The sequence below is a fragment of the Sylvia atricapilla genome, chromosome 1 (genome assembly GCF_009819655.1).
Source record: "Sylvia atricapilla isolate bSylAtr1 chromosome 1, bSylAtr1.pri, whole genome shotgun sequence".
Taxonomy (NCBI): Eukaryota; Metazoa; Chordata; class Aves; order Passeriformes; family Sylviidae; genus Sylvia; species Sylvia atricapilla.
The window spans coordinates 108,271,459-108,295,810 of NC_089140.1; the positions used below are offsets into that span (position 1 = coordinate 108,271,459).

Consider the following 24,352-nt stretch of genomic DNA (forward strand, 5'->3'; position numbering starts at 1 on the left):
CCATCCTAAAAAATACTTTCTGGAAAGAAAATGCCATTGCTTGTCCGTCACTGAAAGGAAAGGGTTGGTTAGACCAAATGTAACACTGACAGTAAAGATTATATTTTTACAACATATTTTTGGAAAGGATTTCTGAGGAGAAATAAAAAAAAAAAAAAAGATTTTGTTATGGTTTAGAAACATCACCATAGTCTTATTGTCCAGTTCTTATGTTGTCTGGTTTAAACAATACACTACTAGCAGGGAGAGAGTTTGTCTTTGTTTTATTCATATACTGACAAACCCAACAGAAAAATCAGCGTAATTTATACCCTTCAACCATATTGTACATTATAAACCCTGTGTTCAAACAACCATATATATATTTTTTTTTTGCTGCACTTCCAACCTGAATAGGAAGCTGCATATCTTTGTTGGCACTGGGATAGGGAGATGTAGCAGTTAGCTGTCATTCATGTGAAGCACCCCTGATTCATCTGAATATGGCTAAGAGACCATGATGTGGAAAACATGGTGCTCCTGCAAATCAAGGATATTTTTGCTTGGGACATTGAGAGGATCTGAATCTGTAATCATTACACTCCTTGTGGCAACTTGTCTACGAACTTTACAAAGGTGTTCATGTCTATTTTAAATTCATTAACAAATGTTTTGCCTCTTAATTAAAAAAAAAAAAAAAATTCATATTAAGAAATAGCTATTGTCTTCCAATCTGGTATGGCTTTGTGCATGAAAAAATTGCTTCATGCTCTTTATTTAACTTAAACATTTATTGTGACTGCTAGTTAGTGAATATAGATGAGGCACCTTGAGATCCCAAGCTAAAAGTTTCTTTATCATATCTACATAGAAATTATACCTGTAAAAGAGATTAATTTGTGTAGCCAAAGCAGCTGTCTACTTACATATCATGCAATTTCACAGGCAGCTTAAATCAATGATTCAGTTAAAAAAATGAAAGCAGAAGATATTTCAGCCATAGATTTGTGACCTCACCTTACAGATTTTTTCTATCTTTCATACAAACAACTAATTCAACATACAACTAATCTCACCAAAAAGCTATTTATCCTCTCATCATTTGAGTTCTGCAAGACTTAAATGAGTTTTGGCAGTATTTTTTTTAATGGTTTATAGACCTTCACTGTGTTTAATTTTATCTTGGGCTCAGAAAAAAAAAAAAATCTCTTCACTTTAAGAACCACGCAGAAACATCAGAAAATTACTCTTTACAGAATAGGTGTTTTTCTGGATTTTTTGTTTATTTGTTTTGTTTTGCTGTTTTAAAATAAAATAAGGAACGGACAATTGCAAATTACATCTGAAATAATTTTTAAGGCAGTGAAATGCAAAAATCAATTTAAAAAAGAAATGGAATGTAGGAATATGAGGATCACAAAGAAAAGCAAAGATTTTCTTAGAAGTAAATCAGACCAATTTTTTTAGTTCCAAGTTTCTTATTTTCTCTCTGCAGGTCAGGATTTTCCCTTAAGCAGTGCAGCAAGTTCCTTAAAAAGGATTTTTTTTCTTGCCTTGTCTTCTCTCATGGTTAAAGTTGTACAAGACCCCATAGCAACTACAGACAGTGTTTACCTGTAAAATGAGCACTGGGAAGACTCTGAAAGCCAGCTTACCAACCCCATTCCATCTTTTCAACACCCCAGACTATCTATTTTTATGGGATTTAAAGGAATTTCAAATAAAATAATAGGTACTTCATGACAACTCAAGACAGTTGTCCGTGAGCAGTTCACACAGACTCTGGGAGCTGCTAAATGTCCAAGAATTCAAGAATGGGAGTTGATAGAATACAAAAATTAAACAAATTGTTTGGAAAAATGGCTATTGACTGTGACACTTTATACCCACTACTACATTAAGGAATTCTGTGGGACTGGTAAAAATGTTTCTGTTCAAAGTAAACATAAGAATCCTGATTTGGCTGAGATCAAGTACTATCCTGATAGTCTTCTAGCAAATCCACTTGGTCTGCTAGATAATATTTTAATCAGTTTCTGATGATAGGGGGTAGAAATGGGTGGGGGGAAAATGTTTGAGTGTGATTTATTTTTTCATTTCTCTTTAAATCTTTCCATAGCCTCACTAATTCCCCGAAGACAGCTAAAAACCAATGAGCCAGGGACTCCACAGACCATTGGCAAGTGCCTGTCATTACTCAGAACTTCAGAACAAAGAGGGTGATTAATCCATTTAAATTTATAGTACAGGAAATATCAGAGGTGGCAGATGCTTTCCTCAATTGTGATTTACATAGAAAAGAAAATTAAAACTCTCACCGTAACAATTAACTGACTGCTTCACCAGATTCATTGCCACCTCTGGCTTTTTTTCTTGTGGAGAATGTAACTATAACTGCTTCCAGCTTTCCTGACATGAAGATGTGAGGGGCTGGGGGATTGTTTTGGTTTTTCCTTGTTTTTTTTGTGTTTTGGGGTTTTTTTTGGTTTTGTTTTGTTTTTTTTTTTTTTTTTTTTTTTTTTTTTTTTTTTTTCTCTGTTTTATTTTGTTGTTGTTGTTGTTGTTTGGGTGTTTTTTAATTATTAAAGACATTCTATTGCTTGTTTTGGGTTATGATTTTTGGGGTGGGGAACCACTGGGGAATGCTGCTTTAGAAAATGACTAATCTCTAGTCATTAGAACACTTCATACTGCAGCAAAACTGTCAGTATCTCTTCATTAGCTTCAAGATAAGGAGTTTTATATAAGGAGATCTAAACCTCAGCTGTAACATCCTCCTCGGGGTATATTAACAGTGCAGGATTTCACAATATTTCAGGACTAATTTCCTGCTTATTCAGATACTTTTTCATCACAGAGAATTTACACAGCTACAGACATCTGTCTTAATAACATTCAGCATGTTAATATGGGTCTTGAGGACATTAGTTGATTGAAACTATAGCTGGTAGATAATTCCCATAATTTTGGAGCAATCAAAAGTGAATCTTTCATGGCTTTGGAAGTTTTATTGTTTTAATCAGTTTTTATTCTCTGTCTTATACTCTTCTGGGGTTTGGGGGTTATTTTGTGTGGTTTCTTTTTTTATTTTTTTAAAAAATTGTTTCCTTTATTTCTTGTTTTGTTTTGGGTTTTTGTGTTTGTTTGGTTGGTTGTGGTTTTTTTGGTTGGTTTGTTGGTTTTGTTGTTTACTTCTCTTAGAACTATGAACTTAGAACTATGGTTGTATATGATACTTTCAAAATGTGTAGTGAGAGTTTGAGGAGGATGACTCACTACATGAAATGATATGTATTTATAATACTGAACTTTGAGAAATTTCTCTTCTGCGACTATAAATCTCACAAAGCCACACATTAATGGCACTCATTAGCAAATGACCAGACTTGGCTGTATGTAGAAAAAAACATATTTTCCCTGAACTTTAGAACTTTAGCAGGGAACACAAACAAAGGGTTTCTCAACATTACCAGTATGCATTTTTTATGAACAATCACTGTACTCTTAAGCCAGGAGAGTTTCAGATTTTCATAGTATGGACTATATGTATTTTATGGGAAATAAACTCTTTTATTCAAAAGAAATATGGCTTTCCTCAGAGGAGGCAAAAAGGACTTTGCACCCAGCTTTTCTATATGCAGGCACATCAGCAGGTAGCAGGAGTTCAGGAAGCAAAAACGCTGTGTGTAGCTGAACATATGCTTCAAGAGGAACAGTCTGATTTATGTAGAAGAATGAAGCAACTAACACCTCCACCAGAGCAAAGAGAAATCAAGGAAGGTCTGTGACCTTCAAGCCACAACTATTTCTCTGATCTGCTGAGGTATTGTTCTCTTGAACTCCTGCTGTTCAGAGCAGATAGCCAAGTCACAATCCCACTTACATCCTTCCTGACAAGTGTGCAGGTCCTTTCTTCTCTTACTGTCATATAAGACTGGTAATGAGTTCACCTTCAAAAAACAAGTCCAATGCCTTGTGAATATTTTATCCAGGTTTACTGAAGTTATGCAGATTTGGGGTTTATATTACTATTCAATCCGGTTTATACTCTGTTTTATCTTCCTTCCTTTTGATGTATATGGTAACCTGTGGGTCCTTCGGAATACATTGTCACCAAAGAGGGCTTTTTTTTCCTGAATAACAGTGGTTTACTCTCCATAAAATGCATCTAGGTATTTCAACTTCTTTGTTGAACCATAAGAATTGTTTTTAAATCCACAGTTACTGGAACAATTCTTAATTTCTGAAACAACACTCTTTAAACACAACACTTTTTAAACACTAAATGACACTGAGGCTTATTCTACTCATCAGTTTAGCTGAGATTTAAAAGCATAGTTTTTCTGAAGTAGTTTATGATCTTGAATGATCCTTCTGGGTCCTTTCCAACTCAGGATATTCTATGATATTCTATGAAGACCATTAAAAGCGTGCCACCTAGAATGCAGAGCTTAAAAGACGAAAAAATATGTAAGTAGATAGCAAATCTGTAGCGAGACAGAAGGACGGGATCTGTCCTGAGGACAGGATCCATAAGAAGATTATAATAATTTTAATAAAGGTTATCTGTGATGGTATTTTTTAACCGAGTCATTCTACATCATTGTGAACATTAAAAATAGGAATCAGCGGTCCCCACTGGCCTTTTATCTTGCCATTAACAGTTGGCCATTTCCAAATCCTGTGGGTCTCAAGATGGCAATTGAAAGATGAGAGGTTAATGGCTTTATGCACTAATTCAAGGAATGTGCTCTATTTGTAAAAGTCTCCTTGTAAGACTCCTGTGGCAAAAACTGTCAAGTGAATAGTTTAGGCTACTATCACTGATGGAGTGGAAATGTCAAAGAGCAACTCATTAGAGTCAGAGAACAAATAGGTAGGGATACTCAGAGCTTTGAAATGTGTGAAAGCTAAGAGCAAGTAGATGAACAAGATGTGATGAAAAAAAAGAAGAATCAGTGAAAGAATGCAAGAGAGAGTAATCAGCAAAAAGGAAGATGACCTTGCACATAGCAAAGGGCAGAAAGATACTGCACGCCATCTCGTTCTGCTCATGCTACTGTGACTAATTTTGATTCTGAATGTCTTCAAATAGGTTTGCACACACATTTTCAGGATCATACAAATATTTGCTGAAAGGACACTTAACTGTCATCTAGGCACATTCCTGTTTGAATTAGGACTATATTCAATATTAGATTGGGTCAGTTGTTTCTTTATCTAGTAGAATCTTGAAAATACCTCTATGGACAATCTATTTTTCTACTGCCTTAATTTTATAATGAGGAAGTTTTCCTAAGGTCAGCCTGCAGATTCCAAACCCTAATTTGTAGTTCTTGCCTTTTGTTTTACTACCAGACACTAGTGAAAATACGTTGGTTCAGTTCAACTCAGCTTTGGCTTTTTTGTGTTCACACCAATCATATTGAACTTCTATTTCATTGCCTGTCCTTGATTACACCTAATGCATGCTGTCTTTGAAATTTAGTTCTTTAGGATTTTTTTGCTTAACTTCTTACCAAAAAGTCTTATCATTTTTTAAAACAGTTTACTTTGTTCCTGAGTGCTAAAAATTACTGTTCTACTCTGCTCCTCTTTATGGTCCCCCAGGGAAATCTGGCCATCAGTTTACTAAACTCTGAGGTCCTAAAGTCTAGGGTCCTAACTGTTGCTTGAACTCACTGTCTCAGAATCTGGGTTACAGATTCTTCTGTCATCATTTGGTGCTAGCTATCAAAGTGAACCATAGACTATGCGGTAGAAAAATTGAGTTCCCAGTTCTATGTTTAAGTGACAGTAAATGAAAAAGAAAGAGTCTGAAGTCTGATGAACAGAACAAAATTTATGCTTTTTTTAAATCAAGGGAGCTCTACTTATTTACAACACTTTAAAATTTAATTGAAATATTTTTATTACTATGAGGAATTGGAAAACAAAACTGGGTAGCTATGAAGTCTGAGTTAACTGGCAATAATAAAAATTCTTACTTTCTGGAAAAGGGAATTAATTGTTAAAATCTTAAAGCAGGCACTAGTAAATAAAAATAGATTATTCATTTTCATGTGAAATTCAATTACTACTACTTCAAGAGAGCTCACTTCTCATTGAAGGATGTAATACCAGGGATGTTTATCCATCAGAAGTGATCCCAGCATGTGACCATTTTGAAACAAATATATGATGTCATCTTATGCTTTCCCATATGAAGAGATGTGGTATAAAAATGTAGTGATCAGACCATACTTCTTTATATGGCCATCAAGTGGAATATGGAATATGTTTGATCAGCTTCTGCTTCTATTGGAAATTAGATGAGTACTTAGCATCTGAGTTTGTCACTGGTCTAGAATTCTTATATCAGCTGAAGCTCTTTAATCTTGCCTTTTGATTAATCATCTCTCAATGCATGAATAGAGTTACTCTCCATTTTCTTATGTTCAGTAATCTCAAATATTTACACTCTTGTAAACAAGAATAAACTTTCTTGTATGCCCTTAGTCTTTTCAAAGAGTATTTTAAATCATTCAGACTAGTTGTACACTTTCTGAAAAGTGCAAAGACAGGACAAGTTCCAAAAGGATATGGACACTACAAAGTGAAATTTAGACTGGATGAGGGATACAAAATTACTCAAAGAAAATTCTTTTATCTTCTTGGAAGTTCTGACCATGAAATTTCTTCCAATAAGCTTATCATAGGCCAGACTACTGATTCAGACACAGTGGTTGAGCCTGCATAGTCTATCTTCTGCCTCCACTAGGGTAGGATTTTTCCTTCTTGTTCTTGTTCTGTGGTTCCTGCATTCATATCTGGACAGCATCCAAGCTCAAATAGGACTTTTGCATGATCTAGTCTAAAACTTGTTGGTTAGACTTCTTTCATTGGAATGGGAAGGTCTCTTGGGGTGACAAAATGAACCTGTTTCTACTTTCTTGGGCAAATGTTCTAGCCATTGTGTTATTACAGAGAAAGTAAGACAGGTAGCAGCATCCTTTCCATGAAAGGAGTGTCACGTACCCAGCCACTTACCATGTTCCTCAAGGCAAAGTGTCAGAGTGTTACTGCACATTGTCTGTAAAGTTGCCACACTAAAGGCTGCACTGAGGAGATCCAGAGTCCAAGAAAAGGGTCCTGAGAGTCCCAGTCATGGGAACCAACATCTGTTTTCTGACTGCCCCATCAAGTTTGGTGCTGAATTTGGAATAAATTGTCTCACAGCAGCTCAGTCCCATTCTTAAACTGGTGCTAAGAGAATACATCAGGGAATTACTATCTGATGGAGAGATACTGCACTAAGGCTATAAGAATTTCATAAGCATCCTTAAGCACATTACAAACTTGTTCTAATATTTGAAATTCGAAATATTACTTTCTAAACTTAGAGTCACTCTAAGAGCCAAGGGAGTTGTTTTGTTTATAATAAGCCATAGCAACTCTTTTGGAGAAATTGCATTGAATGTTGTAAATGTACATAAGGAACATTAGGCTTTATGCAGCATAGTAAAAATCCTTATAAACGTTGAGAGAAATTACCAGAGGAGATTAGTGGATATTGCAAACTAATCACTTCACATTTAGGTTTTAAAAAAATTAAATCTGCCTTTGAACTATACTCTTATAAAAAGCCACTTCAAATATGAAAACATTCTAGTATTTTTTAAGTTAAGTTTAACACATCTGATATATTCCAAATTAAGGGCCTTATTCTTAACTGCAGTAAGGCCACTTTGAAATGCACATAACTGTAATTGGTGCCAGAAAACTTAAAAGTCCTTATGCACTTGTGAAGAGGTTTAAAGAGGACTTAATGTAAATGAGAACTCAGCCACAATCTTTTGGGATCAATTGAACTGTTCACTTATTAACGAGAATAATTAACAGAAACACACCTTTGCCTTATTCATGTCAACCCTTTCATTCCAAAAAATGGATCAGCTCCTGTTAATTTTCCTTATTTAAATAAGTATTTCCATGTGAGTATCCCCTTCAAATTTGGATTTTTGTGTAATTATTTTCTAAAGTGACAAGGAGCAATTTCCATTTTGCCATTTAATTCTATTAATAATCTGTGAGCAGAGTGGGGTCTCTGTTTTTAGCAAGCACTTGTCTTTGAAATCTGAAAGAAATAAAAGAGCTCCTCTGCAGTCAGAACTACAATGTTTGCCTAAAGCCTTTCAAGCAGTTTGGAACTCCTCCAGTAATTCCTCCTCAAGGCTTCCCTAGAATACCACTTGGGTATGAAGAAACAGTTTTCTTTTCACCACTTCCACTGAATTTGATTAAATAATTTTCACTGATTTTACGGGGAGAAAAGATTTTAAGTCTTGTGCCAGTCTTCTTTTCCTCAGGTTGCTTTACAGTCAATGCAGAAAGACAGGTAAGGTGACTCTTATTTTAAAGGACTTTATTTTGGAAGTGCATTTCTGTGTTCATTGATTACTTGAATTCTTTAAATACAAGAAAATCATCACTTCCTCTGATATCTGAGCCGCCTTCTGAATGTCAGGGTCAAACTTCTGTAATTATTCATCCAAGTATATTCAAGGTACAAAGTCAACTGTCATGAAATAAAAGTACATTCTTAATGTGTTAATTAAGAAGTAATGAGATACATAAATTAGGTGGCTGATAGATAAAATATAGTTCATATTGATATGGCTAAAGAGTGAACTGAATAGAAAACCGGGATTAGAGATTGAAATATTGTTTATGCCATACCATAAAATATATTTTTCTTATTTAGAGATAACCATGAAGCAGAAAATATTTTATTGTTATGAGTATACTGTGTGTCCAGTGAACAAGACTGGAAATATCCTAATGAGGCACGCTCATTCAAAAGTTTAGTACGACAGGGACAGTCCTACAAAGAGAAAAAATGAGTCCTGTGAGAAGACAGAATTTTCACAAATAACACTCAGAAGCAAACTTTTTATGGCATAAGCTACTGTAAGACTCTTACTATCATGCAAACAATTATATTAGTATGAAGGCCTGGTAGAAAAAGCAACAGCCAAAGTCATGAAGTTGGTGAAGTTAAAGAGATTGGGTAGATAGGTCAGGTATATTTTATCTCTGCCAAATGGATTGTCAGGTACTGTGGAAAAAAACAAAAACAAAACCAAAAAAAAAAACCAAAAAACCAAAAAAAACCAAAAAACCCAACAAAACGAAACAAAAAAAAAACCCCAAAAAAAACCCCAAAAAACAAAAAAAAACAAAAAAACCCCCCAAAAAAACAAAAAAAAAAAAAAAAACAAAAAACAAAAAAACAAAAAACAAAAAAAAAAAAAAAAAAACCAAATAAAACAATGCCAAAAAATCCCGAACAAACCCACACAGCTTTACCCAGTCTTCTCAGCCAATGCATTGTCACCACACTTTTAGGAGAAAACAAGGATGAAAAGTTTGTTTTGTTTTTTTTTTTTTTAATAACCTTCTGTCTGATATAATCTGATTACAGTAGAATGTGATTTGCTAAATCAAATAGATCTATTGCTCAAAAGAAACTCACCGTGGTATGTCTATTCAAGTAATCAAAAAGGCATAGCTCTAGCAAGAAAAAGGCAGAATAAATGAAAATTAATGTCATACCACTTCTGAACCCAGTACTGGTTGATTCTATTTTCCTTGGAATACAGAGAAGAACTAATATATCTGTAAGTACCATGTTTTATATCCTCAGTATAAGCCTTTGTAAAACTTCAGTTGGGTGGATTTTTCCCCCAAAGGCAATGCATGGGACTTCTGCATGTACATCAATCAATTCTTTGTATTACTGTATATAAGAAATTCACAGAATACTTAATTACCATGCAGAGCTCAGTGGAATGCCTCCAAGATGAATAGGATGTGAAGCATTAGTCATGGGAGGAAAAACTGAAGAACTTGGGCTTGTTCAGCAAGGTGGCTTTAAATGCATCCTTACACCAGCCTTCTCAGTACCTTTAAGGAGAAGGATCCAGTCTCTTCACAGAGCCACGTTGTTGGAAGTCAAAAGGAAAAGCTCATAAATTGTAAGAAGAGAGTTTCAGATTTGGTATCAGGAGAAACCTTGCCACCACTGAACAGTAATGTGTCACAGGAAGCCCAAGGATACTGTGGAGTTTCCATCCTTGGAGATTTCCACATTGTGCAAAGGCCTGGTTTCAACCCCAGAATAGCCTTACTTGATGCTATAGCTGATCTTGCTTTGAAACACAGAGATCCTGGTGTCCCTTCCAATGTCACCTTCCAAAGGTGAGTGATCATACCAAACTGTGGCAAGCTACATTTACTATAAATCAACATTAAAATCCATGATAAAACCTAACTTGGAACACTGAACAGTAAAATCATTCATCCCATATAGCATAACGTTCATATTTCATGGAACATAGCATTACCTACTTAACAAAATATTATCCCACAATCTTTCTACTGTATAAACTTAGAGGTTTATTTCTACTGTTCATGTGCCTACTGTGCCAGCAAAAGAAATTTTGAGGTTTGTGTTCTGATCTACCATTACAAATTGACACAAACTCTACCACCTGTACCTTGTGAAGAGCTTTGCAATGCCCAGTTGCAGTATCAATGCTTGCCTATGTTTACTGACAGTGAAAAAAACTACATCCTGGCTCAGACAATTCTTCAAACTACTGAAAGATGAATAGCTACAGTGCCCTGGTCCCATTGGTCCTTTTACTTTTTTTTTTTTTTTTCCCTGTTCAAGCCACAAACTGTGTCTTTAAGAAAAATATTCACAGATAATGAATTCATTTAGAACTCATACATAAAATAGCTCCAGAGAAAACTGAAATATTTAACTTGAAATTACCAACTAAACTCAAATATTTATGTACACGTAAGACTTCATGTGCAATCATATACTTAATATTTAGTGCTTGTATACATAAATATCTATTAAACAGAAAATTCCTATATTGCCATGTTCAACAGTTTGACACATGATTTTCAACTGTGCATCCTAATTTCCTTGAAACAGAAAACTTCTAGACTTATACTACTTATCAATATTCAGTTAAGCTGATGAGAAAATCTGTCATGGACAATTCCAACATTCAACTTCATCAAAACTAAATCCTTCTTTGGAATCATTACAGTTTACCATATAGGTAGTGAGAATATGAAAAGGTATAATTAATTAATGAGGCTAAAATTAAAGTACCTATATTTTGCTTTTCATAACTTCTCCTTTACACAACTCAATCGTTTTTTATTTCAAAGGCAATGCCTTCAAGCAAACTATGACAGTTATATTTAAAACAGGAAATCTCCCAAATATTTGTTTTCCTTTTCTCTAAAATATGAAAATTCCCATCTCATTAAAGTGCCTACAACTGACCAAATGGAACTGATTTAGTTCTATATCTAACTTGAGATCTAACAAGTACTTTAAACTAGATACAGAATCCCTGCTGCGCTTGGAAAGATTTATCCATTTCAGAAATTGAGTTTCATTGCTCATTTGTTATCTCTTTTCCATCTCATGAGGATGGACAGAAAATATGTTTTCTTTTTCTAAATTTTGTTCAGGGGTCTCAAGTTTACTAAAATTCCTAGCTTTAAAAATTTATGTAAATCAAAGAAAACTTTTAGTTAAAAAATTAAAAACTCTATCTAGAATTTCTATTTTTTTTAATAGGTAGTATATTCAGACTCATAATGGTGGTTTGCTATTGAAAAATTCTCTTGTCACTTTTTTAATGACCTGCATAAATAATTTGAAGATTTCCTACTCAAGAACAAAGCAATATTCCTGGATTACCATTTTAGAAATTTTCACTGAGATTAGGCAGAGACTTCTTTGATACTTAGATTGGCACAGTATGATGCTTTAAAAACATCAGGTCATTCAGTAGTTTTGCTGTATGGAAGTATAACACTGTGATTTCTTTGGAGTCATTTTTATTGACAGCAGGATGGACTAGACAACCATGTCCAGATGCACTTTCTGAGTTTGAAAAGCATCATTTTTTCATAGGCTGCATCAAGAGAAAAATTTAAGCGTGAGTAAATATCATAGCTTTAAAACAAATACTGTAAACACTATGATTGCAGACCTTGAATGTGCCCTTTTGGAATTCCTTTTTCATTCTAGAAAAAACTTAAGAGCCAAGACTTAAATTAATTAAAATGGAAGATTATATCATGAAAATACTTTCATGACAGTGGAGCTAGTATGCACAGCCATGATAAAAAATGCATTTACTTGGATGTTATGAAGAGTATTCCTGCTCTTCTCTTGCTCTACCATAAAAAAAGCAAACACCAACCTGGAAAATTAAGGCAGAGACAGAGTATAAAAATTTAGGTGAATAACAATCAAGAAGCAGTTGACCAGTTTGGATTGTGTCTTAGAAACCTTTGCCTCTGCTGTCATACACAATGCATGCTGAAAGAGCAAGCTGCTGAAGTCTTCTGTAGAACCATTATCAGCTGTTCATTTAATTTTATTTACATTACCAATTATCCTTGACTATTAAAAACTTTTTCCAATGTATAATGACTGCTGAAATGCGTGCTAATTAAAGTGACTCCAACTCAAGTAATAGATTTTGATAAGCTATGCTATATTATGTTGTGTTATAGACCTGATTTTCAAGTACTCCATTTTCAGTTAACTTCAAGTCTATCTTTGCACAACATTTTCCAAGTTCTATTTATGAATTTATTTACTTCTACAGGAGAAAGAAACAAAAGGCCAGATTTCATTGTTGGAAACTGGCATAATTAGTATAAAAAGACAGCTGTGGTGTGAATTTCTAGTAACTAAGGAATAAATATGGAAAAACATTGTTTCTGAGGGATGGGTGATGTCATTTGAGCAAAGGCAATAAGAGGCTGCAATTCACTCTAAAGCCCATGGAGAAACAGCAAGAAATTTTCCCAGAATCATTTATAAGACTCATTGCAGTCCACTGTTATTAATTATGCTATTAACCATCCTGGTTATTATTCCAGGGGCACTCTTGACACCTGTTTGAAAGAGCTGTAGAAAGAACAAGGACATACACTTTTTTTTAGCTATACTTATAGGGTACAATCTTGCCTGATTCCCAATTTCATATCTCCACTGCTGTGCACCCTAAAAAAACATCCAAAAACCTAGGGAAATTTTGTCTCAGAGTGTATTTATTTTAGGCACAGAAAAGCCTTTAAAAATTAGGGAGTTTGAATGAATTCCAGAAAATAAGGAAAGCCTGTGTAAAGAAACAATGAATGGGTTTCTCTGTGTTATTTCATGTGGGTCACAATGCTGACACCACTGTCAGGCCCAGGGATGAGCTGTTCTCCCCTTATCTTGCTTCTCTCTTCCTAAAGGCCCCTCGTCCTGCCTTCCACATCAGAAATATCTCTTACTGCACTGTGTTTGCCCTGGCCTTCCTTTCTTGGCTTCCTTTTTGTCTTCTGGCAGCACACATGATTTGCATCTCTTCTGATGACAGAATACTCTACAAAAAAAATCTAATTAAAATAAAAGCAAATAACTGTCAGGATGTGCATGTAACACTGCATATCAATGGTTTTGAGCACATAGCTCTTTCCTTTCTCTTTCCCTATCAATCTTTTCTTTGTCATATTTTCTCTTTCATAACTATAAGATCTTAGAAAGAAAAAAAGAACTGGGTTGGTTGTTTTTTGTTTTGTTTTGGTTTTTTTTTTTTTTTTTGGTTCGGGGTTTTGTGTTGGGTTTTTTGTTGTTTTTGTTGTTGTTGTTTTGTGTGTGGTTTTTTGTTTGGTTTTTTTTGTATGTAACTTCTTTCAAACAATCTCTCTGTGCTTACTGCACAGAAACAACACACATATAAAATCAGAACAAATGTTAAGGTGACAATTGTAATTTCTTTTAGATGCTGCAGCTGTGTTGTTGGCTCTTTATTTCCTTGTTAGGCATTACAAGTCTTATGGCAGATACAGGCTTAAAATGCATTCTGATCTTTAAGGTTGAATTTTTAAGATAGTCTTCCTGTTCCATACATTCTGTTGTACTATCTAGTAGCAATATGAAAAAGCAAGAAGTACAAATTTCAAAATGAGACAGAGAAACTATCTGCCTATATAATTTATTGTTCTTAATTTTTTGATCTGGGTTGAGATCTTTGTTGATAAAATTGGGTCAATACTATTTTTTCTTGTCACACTATTATGAAAGGTATAAGTGTACATGCTTTGATATTTAACACATTCAGACAAACTCGCTCAAAGTGCTTTTTGTTTTGTTTTTTAGTTTTTTTTCCAGCAACATGTAAGGTACCAGCAAGAAAGCTGTCATCCTAGTGTTGTTTCAACAGAGCACTGTTGGTAAAAGAACTGTTGGTAGAATTACTACTGCTTTAGTACTGAACTCCCAGAAAACCACCTTCAAGGATTAGAGAGCTGAGATAGAGGCAAAAGACTTTTTGCTAAGTCAAAAAGAAAATCCAGTGAGGACTGTGAGGATGTCCTTTATAACCCTCTAGGTATCCCACAGAATTGCTACTTCTTTGCTTACAGAGAAATGTTATTGGGTCCTTTTACATTGGTACCCTCACCCTTCACACGAACTGAGTGTATTCCTTCTTCTTCTGAGGAATTTTTCTACGGCTTTTCTAAAGAAAATGCTTGTATTAAAGTTCACATGAAGTTTATTTTCAAGAATAATTATTACTATACATGTTTTAATATGTAGCCCGTGCTTGTGAACCTAGTCAAATCTTTGTTGAAAATAACACTGACAGCAGAGTCAGAATGACTCTGGTAAAATAATTTTCACAGTGTTTTCCAAATGACCTGTAGCATGAAGTACTAGTGAACTTGTAATGTATCTGGGAGCACAGTGCTCACAAGAATACCAGCTCAGTTTTGCTGAAACATGGGATTTGGAAAAGGTTCAGAGAACCTTTTGAACTTTTGGGGTCTCATCCAGAATAAACTAAGCTGCCTGGCCATTTAGCTGTGCACAACACTAAATATCTCTAGCAGTAAAATCTCTGGAATCAAAATCTGGCTGACAATTTTGTTGACAATATGCAAGGCAAAGTGCAATTCAGTTTGCTCTTTAACAGTTACATTGGCTGTGGTGAACTGACAGTAATAACTTGTTTTTTGTCAGTAAACCAAGAAGATAGAATTGGGATTTTTATAGTGATGCACAGGGTTTTTGTTATGCTTTTGTCATTGAACTCAATAGAAACTGAGCAGCTGAAACCCTGGGTAACTCTTCAACAATTTCTACCACAGAGAGAAGATAAGTGAAGTAATAAAATGCTATGTTTTCCTTTGAAATTTAGTTATAAATAAAGTTGCTAGACTGGCAGTCTTGCAAAGCAGAAGTCCTTTGCTGCATTTATCCACACAACAGGTACAGCATAAATGGAAGCAATACGGATTTCTTTCTCTTGATGTATCAATGTCTTGCATATTTTTTTCCAGTGGCAGTCTATATCACCAGCATGATCTGGGGCACCATTTGTAAAGATTATTAGTTCAGTATTCCTTCCTGCTCATCAGCAGCTGTCATTCCTATACCTATGTCCCCTAGCAATAAACAGGGTTTCTTTCTGCTTTTATAAGCAGACATAGCAGCCATTTGTTCAGCCCTTATGCAAACTATTGATCTGTTATCATGTGAATTAGCTCGCTAAAGCATCAGTTGTATATTTTCATGGTCTGAATGTGCTTCTCATGATACACTAGAGGTTCCTTGCTCTGCAGAACTGAGGATGCAAAGGGCAAAATAAAATATTATGGCTTCTCTTCAAGCAAGAATCATCTCCAGGTTATGTCTTTTCCTACTCTTTTCTTTATAGTTCCTCTTCAAATACAGAGCTAAGCAAAAGAAATAAATTAAAAATTCAAAGCCCGGCTTTAAGGAAAAAATAAAGAACAAACGTGTTTTGTACATCGATTTTCCTTAATTTTTTTACATAGCATTTTTCCACCAAACAACATTCCTCTGTCTGTTTGTTTGTCCTCAAGGATTATTAGCTCGCATTTTTAGAGGTACTTCTCTAAATTTAAAGTTAAATTGTAGCTTAACAGTAAGCTCTGAGCCAGGAGAAAATCTTGATTAGAAAAAAAATATGTCCCAGATCTTCTGAACTGCAGTTTTGCTCAGATTGTTTAGCCTCATGTAACATTAGAAGAAAGTAGCTTAATACATCATTTACCTGGAAAATTGCAAAAGAACTCCACAGGAAACAGCTTTCCCTATATTCTAATTAGGGTAGGTCATGATCAAGATTTTTAGGATGAAAAGCTGGAGAGATGTTGCTACTCCTACCACAATGCGTAGCTGAATGCAATAGGTAGATATTAATTTTAGATTGTCAGCCTGGAAAGTTTATAACAGTGAAAATGGGGAAAGAAAGGGAAATAAAATGTATTCATACATAAGACATCTATTTAAAAACTTTAAAAATGTATATTTTACTTCTACAGAAAATTAATTTTTCAGAAATTTTCTTCTGTATTTTGACCACCTCTTTGATGCATAATTGAGCTTGAACATCTTGAAAAAATGCCAAGGCCTGTTGTTGAGCCTGTCATAGTTTGCCCTTTGTCGCAGGCTGAGGGTTAAAAAGCACTGCCCAAGTTGTAGAGAGCTTATTGAGACTTCCTCCTTGAAGATATTCAAAAGACATCTAGATATGGTCCTGAGCAATTGTCTGGAGGTGACTGCTTAAGCAGGAGGATTGGGCACTGTGATCTCAAGAGATCATTTCTGGCCTCAGTCACTCTGAGTCCATGAAACCAAAAAATTCTGTCAAAGAGTTTACAAGTCCTGGTGCTCCTTGGTGGGAGAAGAAGGATCCAGAATATAGAATACTGGTTTGTGAAACCTCTATTTGCCATTCTAGTGATGGTTAATCCTTGCTATGTTTTTTTAAATCAAACTCTGTTTCACTGTGAGAATGTGGTTGTAATGGCTGCTAAAGATTCTTCTTCTATTTTATCTGGTGTTGATGTTGATTTTAAACTTATTCTTTCCATTTGACAGGAAACATTTCTCAAAGTTGAGAGGTTGTCAATTAAATATAGTTGTTGGTTATCTGTGTCAATGTAAGTGACACAGAGGTAAAATAATCATTACTTTGTTATTTAGGATGCTTTCTCTACTTCTCATTTCTAACTGAATTTGCCAGTTCCATATGCCATAGGAATGTCTTCCTTAAGCTAAGAATAGAACTTGAAAATTTCAATTAGCAGTCACAATGAAGGTAAAATTTGGCTCTTATGAAATACAAATATGTGCACATATATTCATACAAATACATAGCTAAACCATATTTTCCGTCATTATTTCCAAAATCCCTATGTTTTATCACTGAGACGGAGTAAAATGCAGGAAACTCCTTACAAAACTCAGCTGCTCAAAATAGGACAGAGCATTAAATAGAAGCTTATGTCCATTCTGAAGGTATCTTCTCTGCTTTTTAACAGCTACCTATGTAGTAAGATAACGCAGAAGACCATGTAAGTAGCAGGGACATTTAATGAGAAATTTTATTTTTGTACAGTAGATAGATGGATATGATGTAGAACAACGTTTTTTAGTGTGAAAGTATATAAGATGAGTTATTACTAGTCTTATTTGGGATCGGATGAAGAGAGAGACAAAGCTCCTCAAGGTTTCTTCGTGCTACCACACTTCTGCCAAGGAATATTCATGGTATGTTTTAGTCTCTGGAGGAAACTTTGGTCATGCAGAACTTATCACTAGTTCCCAACCTCATCCCCAATGTGACCCTTTCAACATCTTGGAAATACATTTTGTAATGCTGGGCAATGCAAGAATTCTGAGCTTTAGTCTGAAAGGTCATTATCTCCACTGAGAGGGCGCTAACATCTATGCTCAAACATTTGCTTGCGGTTTGCTAAAGTCTATTCAAATTCAAGTAATCCCCTCCAGTGCTACTTCTTTGCCATGAAAGTATGAGGAAATAGTGCTGATATTTTGACAATCCTCAGCTCTTTGGAAACATGTTAAACATATTCAGATATTTCATGTGCCTGGTGAAATAATTGGCAAATCCGAAGACCAGTGAGAAAACTTTCTTCTCCTGAGGCACCACACAAATGAGTGGGGTACTCTTACACATGCTGAAAACCAAGGATATTAATAATCTTGTGCATTGAACTCAAGTGTGAATATATTATTTATTCATAGACATGACTCATCACTAACATCATTCAGAAAAGTAAACCAAACATAGTGTAACAAGAAGATATTTTAGATTGGGCAATCCTGCTCATGTCTCTGCAAAATGATGAGAAATGGGTATAAAATATTTCAACTTAAAGAAAAGAAAAAGATTTATGGTTTGTTTTTTTCTTTTCACTGGCTTGCATTCATTCCATAGTTCAATTGAGAGTACTGGCATTGCCCTCTGGAGCAATAAAAGATCTGAAATTTTCTGGATATTATCAGATCACTTGTTCATTTTCCTTTTCATGTCTACAAGAGGAGAGGAGGTTTGTTTTTTGTTTTTTTTTTTTTTTTTTTTTTTTTTTTTTTTTTCCTTTTCTCCCCTCTGAATCCACGTATGAAAATAACTATCATCATGACACATTTAACATTGAAATTCATTTCCTTCCTCATGTTTCTGGAGCTTCTATAGATTGATATACATGTTATGCAACAAAAACTATCTACCCTCAGTGGCTTTTCCTAAGGGGAATTGTATAAAAAAGTATATGAATAAGTAAAAAAAAATGTAATCGTGGGCATGGTGCATAGCGCAGAATTCAATGTTTGCAGTAAATATTATATTTTAAATGTTTATTCTGTTAAAAACATGAATGTAATGACGAGCTACATATGTATTGGAGGTTATATATATCTTGTGACTTTATGGCTAAAATTGAGACTGAAAATATAAAATATAGTGTTAAGAGAAACAAGTTGCATTGTGATCTACCAGCAATTAGAAATATTTTAGAAACAAAACCAGCAAATAGGTTATGTATATATATACAAAATATATTTTCATACTATACATATAATTGTAGATTAATTTTCTCAATGGCAGGTTTCCCAACAGTTTATCAGATAAAAGCATTGTAAACTGCAGGCCAAATATAACCCCTGGTTTTTGTTGATGTTTGGTTGATTTATATTTAAAATGTGAAATTTATGGCTGAGAAGACAAGATTAGTCTGGCTGGTTGCTGAAAAGGCACATACATTTGCAATCAGCACAGTATAATCTATAACATAAATACACGGACAGGACAGCAGAGAAACTCGTTGTGGGGTTTCTTTAGCAAACAGAGGAGACACTTGTCAGGAATCCACAAGAGAGTTAGCAAAGGTTTCCTTGTGCCCTGGGAGGGCACTTGGCTGCCAATGTGAAGAATGGAGGCTGTCTGAAGAAATCAAATTGGTCTGCTTTATCCACCTCAGCCAATTACCCCCTTGAGCATAATCATACTCTCCTATAGAAGAAAAAAAGATAATGTCTTAATGTCCTAATAATCTTCTAACCTGAGACCTCTGCTGTAGAATTGGGCTATTTCATGCCATCTGAGAACATATTAAAATGCCTCCTAAATATTTAAGACTCAAGATATCTAATCAGAAACAAATTTCAAAAGAAAGTTTTTCAGTTCATCCTAGATTTTTTTCTTCCCCTCATACATTAAGTCAAGATGCATTAATCACATCACAAAGCTTTGAGGATATGTGACATGAAAATTCAGCATTCAAAATCAGTACATCTCAGTTAAATCACAGAACTATATTAGGATACCATGTCTGATATTTTCCTCTCCCTTACCCACAAGCAGTGCTAAGGTTTTACAGGAGAAGAGTGAAGCTGCACAAGAAGCTACTGCATGCAAAGTGTTCATCCTGGCTTCTCAGGGCTCTCTGAACAGAGGATCTCGAGGCATATGCCAGTGCATCACTCATGCTGGTGTTCCATAGCATATGTTGAATATAGATGTCCAGTCTGAGCTTAGAACAGCTATGATGTCTTCCTGCCTTTAAATGAATATATTTTAGGACAGAAACAGTGAATTTGAGAAGAATTCCACAGTTTTCATGAAATTCTTCAAAAGAGTACTATTGCACCAAGAAAATTATTATACTGCTTATTCTATTTAAAATTATCTGGTTTGGTCAGTGTTCATTAAATATCACATTACAATATTAAGAATTAATGCCAGAGAATATTCCAGATTACTTTAATTCTTCCTGTCAGTTATTTTCATTATTTTAATCTTTAATTGTAGTGTATTATGCAGTGCAAATAATAACTGTAGTTATCCCTGAGTTCATGACAATACATAGTGTATCTTCCTCTTTAAACAACTAATGTATGTGAAATATATTTAACTGCATTCCATGACCTGTACCCCTGTCTAGTATTTGTACTAAATAAGTGTAATGCATTCAATGTTGTAGATCAGAACACGTCAGTACTTTTTTCTCTTGCAGAAAAGGTTATGCTTAAATAGAAGTATCAAATATATAAAAAATGCTGTAAGACTCACATAGCTTTTCTTCTTTGTGTGATGCATGGCTCAGAATAACACAAGCAGAACAACCAGAATACCGTGTACCACAGTGAATTTAAACTAAAGGAATGATTGTGGAAATTCTGTAATCAAGTGCTTCTAGAATAGCAGAATTTTTTCCTCTCAAATTAATCACTAACTTATTGTGCATTTTTATTTGGACAGAACTGTCTCAGGGATTTCATTGTTCCAAGAGTAAGCTATCAGAGTTCACTTGCCTAGCCCCCTACTAGACAAAATGCTCTTGGGAATGGTCAATATGAGTGAAGGAAATGATGCTGGGGAGAAATTTCAGAAGATGTGAACTTGCTGTTCCTTATTTCCATTCCTGCAGCAACTGGGGCCATCTTAAGCAGCGTCTGTGGCCCGTGTTGGTCTTCAGGAGCAGCAGAAGTGGCAGCCAACCTAACATTTATTTTGTCAGCCAGAGAGAGTAGTGAAACATTAGCTGCATTTGGCTCCAATAAGCAAGGACATATTTCACCTATGATGAGAACCAGGCATTTGTGCATAGGCACAGACACAAAGGGAGTGTTAGCTAGGCAAAGTGCACCTGAGCACTTGGCTCAAAGTGTTTTACACAAAGGTCTAAGTGTAGAATTTCTTCATAGGAAGGAATTGCTAAATCAGGAAACCTGAATTTCTTGCTATCCATGTAGCAGAGCAGAAAAAACTTTTACAACAAAATTACTTCGCTTGTCAGCCTTAAAATAAAAATCCCTAAAACCTACTACTCACTTACAAAACTGTTAAGTTGAAGACTGATTTTCTTACAGCCAGAATCACAAGAGTAGAAGATATTGTGGTGCAGAAGGGAAAGGAAAAATATAAATCAACAATTGACTCTCTTCAAATGACAGCAGGATGAATGTCAACTATTTACGAGATAAATGTGGCATGATTAAGACTATTTTCTGTATAGAAAAGTGGAACCTTTGGAAAAATAGAATCATAGGAAAGAATTTGATACTATTAAAATTTCCTTGTGGTGTTCAAAAGACATGAATCATAAATAATACTTTCTGAGTTTTTTCCTAAAATTTTGCAGAAAAGAATCTGATTGAAGCCCTCCACAAATGAAAACAAAACAAATCAAAATAAAACCTGAAGAATATAAAATACATCAATTCTATAAAGACTGACAAATGTGAAAATTAACCAATGACTTTTAAAAGTTTCTAATGTAATTAACACAGTAACTTCATTAAATATCTTTATTCAATTAAGTAGCAACTGGTATTGGAAAAGCAATTCATCTATCCTGGGAATAAGAGACCTTTCCCTTTATAAATGGGATTAGGCTATGTTTTCTATTTAATTTTAAAAGCTGTAATGCTGGTAGGATTGCAGCTCTATTTCTTTGACCAAATTCACCTATTACAGAGATGTGACAACTGATTTTTTTTCTATTTATATTAGGGTTTTTGTTCTTTTAAACAAACACTTAAAGGACAATGTTTATTCTCTGCACAAAAAAAAAAAAAAGAAGTTCTTTGATTCAGCACAGCAGCATGGAAGTTTATATTTGCTAACCAGTTTTTAAAAGAGGGGAGACTAGAAGAACAAGTTTTACTCTACAAAGCTATCAAGAACATTAAACAACAGCACAGTATTTAACTGTGTTTAAAGTACAAAAATAGTCATATTGCTTTTCAAAAGAATATATTGAAAAATCATTATCAAATTTTGGTGTCATAGATGTTTCAACCGATGGTGATTGGTGCTGCAGGTCTTTATAGCAGATTTTTTGAAAGAACGTGATAAAATGTCATATGTTTTTGACATTTGGGTTTCATTAGAAAAGTATTTCTCACCTGGTGCTGTTTGTCTTCAGATGCCTTTGATGATTTGATGACAATATTGACTGCAGCTTGCATTTCATTTCTTCCACCAACTTGAATTCTCTTCTATTTTATTCTCATATTTCAATTCAGTCTGTGTTTTAACCCCTTCTCCTCAAGCTAATATAATGGAACTATTATTGGTCATTCTACAGCTAAAGATGCACTGAGATAAAAAAAAAAATGTAAGTATATGCAGGGTATTAGATTTATCCTGGAAGATCCAGAAATTATCAAAATGGTGCCTAGCAGGCAGAAATCCTTAATTTGATAACACTGATAGGATACTCACTTAAAAGGGTCTTGGTAACCACTTGGTGATCTTACTGCCAACAGCCAGGCACCCACACAGCTCTCACTTCTCCACCAGCAGTGGAATGAGGGAGAAAACCAGAGGAACAGGAGAGAGAAAATTTGTGGAGAAAAAACAAAGACAGGAAGATCACTTGGTAGCTGTTGTTATGGGCAAAGTAATCTGAACTTTAGAAATTTAATTTGCCAGTTAACATAAATATTAAATTATTGATTCATGTACTGGGAAAAAAAACCCAAAAAACCCAAAAACAAACAAACAAACAAACAAACAAAAAAAACAACCCACCAAAACAAAATAATAAACCAAACCAAACAACAACAACAAAAACAAGCCAAACCAAACATTTAGGCACTTTCTTCCCCCTTGCCAGGCTCAACTTCAAGCACCTCTCTTTCCCCATTATTATTGCCACTTGGCTGCACTTGGTCTCTTCAGTCTGTACTTAGTGGTTTCACTCTGCTCCCTTTCCTTTATCACCCTATTCCTGTGCTCCAGTATAATTCCTCTATGGACATCAGTCACTTCAGGTCTGTGCTTATTCTGCCATGGAGCCCTCCTCCTCCTCTGGCATCTCTGTTCCTTCTGATGTTTCTCACCATCTTTCTCCTTCTTTCCTCACTGAGAATTTCTTAAATTGGAGGTGCCACCAGCTTTCCTGGTGGGATTAGCTGTGTCCTGTAGTGGATCCATTTTGGAGCCATCTGGAACTAGCTATGCCAGGCACTCCTAGAAAGACACTCCTAGAGAGGCCACCCATGACATACACTGTAAAGTACCAAAGTCTTGCAATTTATACCTAATGCATCCATATTTTTCCAATTTGAAAGGAAAAATTATAAACTGGCCCATAGGAGTTATAGTAGGTTTGAGTGACAGTGGTTCTTCTTTGTATCCCTGCAGCAACTGTCCAAGAAAATGGCATGAGAGTTACAGATCATAGAATCATAGAATAATTTAGGATGCAAAAGACTTCTGAGACTATCAGGTCCAACTCTTCAGCCAGTACTGCCAAGTCCACCAATAAACCTGCAAAAAGACTAATAGCTAGTCTATTAGAAGACTTCTCACATGGAAAAATCAGATTGATAAAATAATTAGTTGCAGACCTCATAAACTTTGTACCTCACATATTTATCACAAGGACAGAGACAGCATTTTCTGATAATCCACAGAAAGTTATTTTTCTTAATTTGAAATGCTTTAATCCACCACTTAAAAGAAAATGGTAGTCAGATAACAGACTTCTTTCCCCCTCCTGCCTCATCAATTTAATTTATCACATACATGCTCATTGCTACTGACTGATGAAATGGAGATATATACAGTACTAAACCCACTGGGAACAGAGATGGAGATGATAGTTATGTAGCACTGAAATATTGAATGAGTCAGAAAAAAAGCAAAATTCAAACCAAGACTTTTTTCTTCAGGGTGAGAGGGCAATTAGGGTGAAGGGAGTAGCAAAGAGCACTTTGAAAATATGGATACTGAATTTGAACAGTCATTTTGGATATGTAGTGACTTCTTTGGGTTGGCTGAGCATGTAGGCATGAGCAGGGGACAAGAACAAGAAAAGTATATCATCCAAGACAGTGGTCCTAAGAGGCCATTTGTTGTCACAGTTCCAGGAAATCATCTCACCATAAATTAACAGATAATCTGTCGATAATTAATCTCACACACATGATTTCTGCATGGGAATTGGTCTATCA

The 24,352-nt window shown here is 34.9% G+C and overlaps 2 long non-coding RNA genes across 2 annotated transcripts in view; both read right to left on the reverse strand.

The window, feature by feature from the left end:
* LOC136369696 (uncharacterized) overlaps positions 1 to 24,352 on the reverse strand; it is a 358,930-nt gene that overhangs the window by 231,707 nt on the left and 102,871 nt on the right. The gene's annotated exons all lie outside the window — the stretch shown is intronic.
* LOC136369653 (uncharacterized) lies at positions 19,073 to 22,893 on the reverse strand. The gene is made up of 2 exons (XR_010745044.1): positions 22,298 to 22,893; positions 19,073 to 19,400 (listed from the first exon to the last, which is right to left on the reverse strand). It is a non-coding gene; the product is annotated as an uncharacterized lncRNA (long non-coding RNA).